Source organism: Gorilla gorilla, chromosome 5 (assembly GCF_029281585.2).
Source record: "Gorilla gorilla gorilla isolate KB3781 chromosome 5, NHGRI_mGorGor1-v2.1_pri, whole genome shotgun sequence".
NCBI lineage: Eukaryota > Metazoa > Chordata > Mammalia > Primates > Hominidae > Gorilla > Gorilla gorilla.
This window is the reverse complement of record NC_073229.2, coordinates 128,682,991-128,687,031: the sequence shown is the minus strand read 5'-3', so window position 1 is coordinate 128,687,031 and position 4,041 is coordinate 128,682,991. Positions and strand designations below refer to the sequence as shown.

Below are 4,041 nucleotides of genomic sequence, written 5' to 3'. Positions count from 1 at the left end.
CACACTGCATATTTTCTGGTGAGGAAATCCACAGCTTGTATTGAGTTCTGAAAGGAAGCTTTGATTCCCTGGTGTTAGAAACACTGGTAATCAGCTGTTTGGAGCTTTTAATGCATGATTCAGAAATGGACTCCGCCCCAAAAAGCTGAAAGCCTAGTGAGGGAGATAAGACACAAACATAAATAGCTCTAAAGGTGTGACAAAGTGTTCTGGACACTTTGAGACAAAGGGATGACTTTGGGCAGCAGGCAGCAAAACGGCTGCTTTTTTCAGAGAGAATCAGGTGTATACATAAGACCATATGAAGGGTGTGACTTTAAAGAAAAGGGGCCCATTCATACGTGAGACATTTACAAGTTCGTTATTTGTAAACCTTTGCCTTGATTTGAAGATAGCCAGATGGTATCTATGGCCACAAACACATTCTTTGCCAAATATAAAAAACTTCAAAATAAAAAGCGATGCTGATTTTACTGTTTTCTCCTTTAGACCACATCAGTCTCATTTAAGAATATGTTAAAAGCAGACGTTGGATTTCACTTTTTGGCACTGTAACTGGACGTGCTCTCATAAAGTCATATCTAGGCAATGAATGGAATGTTTTCCCTTTTTTTCAGTCACAGCACGCCTGGAAATTGGAAACAAAAGCAGAATGTCCCTGAGGTCCCCTTGTATTTATTCCTCCTGTAGTCTAGCTTGAAGTGACATTCTCTGACCACTAGATGGCACTCCTGCATAGGCGAGCCGAGCCCGGACTTACCCGGTTTACTAAGGGCGGGGCTGCAATCCCCCATGACTCCTGAAAGTGATGGCTGAGCCTGATAAATGAACTCGTGGAGGCAGAAAGTCAAATAGAGTTGTGTAAAAGAGACTTTCACGAAATCAAATCGATGATATTTGAGATGACAAAATGCAGGAACTGCTTGTCTGCTTTTCACATTTACATTTTTAAAAATTTGAGATGCTTCCGGCATGACTGTCGCTGGGCCCTAGGTACGATAGATAAATTAATATGCACAAAATTGAATTCTCGCCTTTCTTCAAAACTGGCTGTTCTTTTACATTTCCGTTTTTCTTAGCGGGACCGCCTGTTTTCCAGGCTCCAGAGCTGAGTGTTTTCTGTACTACATCTTTGATTTTTCTCTCTTCTTCTCCCCTATTGTACCATCACGTCCTGTAGTGTTTCTTTAAGGTATCCTCTGGGTCCCCTGTTTCCTCTTCCATTCCAGTGTCAAAAAACTTCTGCAGTATTTAAAAGTATATAATACAATTATTTAAATGATCATAAAACCTCTGTGGCATTTAAAAGTACATAATACAATTATTTAAATGGTAAATAAAATTATTTAATAAAATTACTTAAATAGTAATTACATCAAGGTTAATTCAGTAGCCTTTTAGTTGAACTTTAAAAATCATTTTCAGTAAGGAAAACTGTCACAGCCTCTAAAATATAGTTTATTCAATCATTTACTCATTGATTAATTTCATCTACTCCTTTAACAAATTTCATGAGCTCCTCTTCAGATACTGTTTTAGAGGCTGTGTTAGACTGGGAAGGATTCCTTAAAGATAGTGGAAGTGGGTTACTACCCTCAAGGAGTTCCTGTGCCACTTCTGTACTCAAGAATATATGAGTCTGTAGGACCTCTGGGGAAGGGAGGAGTGACTTGTCATGTCGTGAGCTGCCTTGAATGGAGTGAAATTTTCCATTGTTGATCTGTCTATGCTTGCTGTTTTGTGGCTAGCAAACTGATTTGCTGTAACCTCGTCTGCTTCTCCAACATCATAGGTTAACAATAAATATATGTGGAATGAATAAGTAAATAAAAAGACATGACTGCAAATTATTCCGTAATTTTCATCACGATAATTCCAAATAGTTTAATAATATGGAAACCTTGCAAAACATTAGTCTTTAAATATTTGTTGAAATTTCCTTAGATAGCTCTGATTATTTCCAAGAAAAAAGATTGAGAATAAAACAATAAACATCTATGTATGCTGCTTTTTCAAATTGTAACATTTTGTCATATTTGCTTCAGAGTTATTAAATAATTTAGTTTGTATTTTGATCAGATTCTATGTGCATGGAAAGAACAGAATTGTTAAAAACATATAATTGGTATAATAAACAATACCACATGAATCCCCCTTGTCATAATTTCTTGCTCGTCAGAGGCAACCCATTTCAAATATGTTGCTATTTGCTTATTGGACTTACAATGCTATTTACTGATTTTTTTAGTTTTGATTCTCTACTATGGAATATGAGGATATAGGTGTTTTCATCCCTCTACTACTATCTATAAAATATTTGGACCCTCCCAAATTATTAACTATTTGAAATTCACATTTAAGTGGGTGCCCTGTATTTTTATTTGCTAAATCTTATAACCATAATCCCTAACCACACACATGAATACTTCCTGCTGAAACCTTTAAATTTAGTTACATTTCACTTTCAGCTTAATCACTCTTTGATTGTCTGTGTTCTGAGGACCATGCAAATGCTAATCATTGTTGAGCCAGGTAACATATAAAATATCACTCATTTTGCTTCCTATTTTTTGTTTTTGTTTTCTTGGATTGAAAATTGCTTGGTTTTAGGTTTGCTCAATTTTCTTTGTATTTACCTAATTTACACTAATTTATCTTCTAACTTCTCCCATTGTGTAATTCTCAACTCAAGATATTATCCAATCATTTCACTTCTCTGGACCTGCTGTCCAGCCTGTGTCTTGGGTTTCTCCTGTCTCCTTCCTCCTAGGGTGCTTGCCATTGCTTTGCTATGAGTGATCTTCTCTCTGTCTCTGGGGTCCCACGTGTTCCTCTATATTTGTTTACTCCTATATTTTGGTGGGAACTCCATGAGAAAGCTTACTACCTGGATGGTAAATGGATTGAGTTTGCATATGTGGAAATGAATTTGTTCCACATTCACTCCTGATTATCCTTTTGGTTAAGAATAGGATCATGTGTTGGGATTTATTTTGAAGGCACTGTTATATTACTTTCTAACAATGTTGCCGTTGAGAAGTGAAATGCCATTTGAAATCGGCTTTTTTTTTGGTCCCAGGTGTTCTGAAATTTTACAGTTATGTGTTTGCCCTAGCATGGGCCAATGTCCATCTGTTGTTCTAGAAACTTGATGGATACCTCAGCCTCCAGAGAAAAATATTAAAAAAAAATTCAAAATTAGTCAACCAATAAATAACATTCATAACACATTTCTACCAGAACGTCAACTTTTCTGTTGTTACCTTGAAATAATCAAAGTATAGTTTTTTCTTGTTATGTAATATTACGCAGAAGGTTGTTACTTAAAAAATATAGTACTGAGGTCATTCCTAATAAGTATCCAAAATATTTTTGGAATACAACTCATAGTTTTTCCTGTCACTGCACATCCTCCGATCCCATTGAAATTTAATTTCAATTTAAATGTAAAATCTAACGTTCTAAAAATTAAACTAAAATTGTTGTTTTCCAACGTGAATCTTTGTGAAAAGCAGAAAAAAACACTAAACACTGGTTGTGGCCAAAGTTTACTTAAAATACCTGGTTTTGGCCAATGTTACTTAAAATACCTGAATTAAAAATTTTTTTCCTGTTTGAAAAGCTCAGGTGTGACGCGGTGGCTCACGCCTGCAATCCCAGCACTTTGGGAGGCCGAGGTAGGTGGATCATGATGAAGTTTATCCCAGTAGGCTTTTCAATTTTGGTTTCCTCAATAATTTCATTTAACCTCATTGAGTGCCACCCCTCAAATGGTTTCTTTTAGGAATAGCAAAATAATAAACTTCAAATTGCCTTGAACCTGCCACCTGGTACACCGTTGAGAAAGTCTCGCGGGCCAGTTCTGGTCGCCTGCTGCAACATGGAGTGTGACGGGCAGGAGGCACGAGGCAATGACAAGACCCATGGCACTCTCACAGCTTCCTGTTTTTCTTCCGTAGGAAAAACTTGAAGAACTTTAGAGAAATAATATATGTATCTAATAGTTGTCAAGTAGCTCATTACAATTTTTGGATATCATGA

At 36.4% G+C, this 4,041-nt stretch overlaps 1 long non-coding RNA gene across 1 annotated transcript; it reads right to left on the bottom strand.

The window, feature by feature from the left end:
• Positions 1 to 452: 452 nt before the first annotated feature.
• On the bottom strand, positions 453 to 3,789 carry LOC134758680 (uncharacterized). Its single transcript, XR_010134122.1, has 2 exons — positions 3,591 to 3,789; positions 453 to 1,242 (listed from the first exon to the last, which is right to left on the bottom strand). It is a non-coding gene; the product is annotated as an uncharacterized lncRNA (long non-coding RNA).
• Between the last annotated feature and the right edge of the window lie 252 nt (positions 3,790 to 4,041).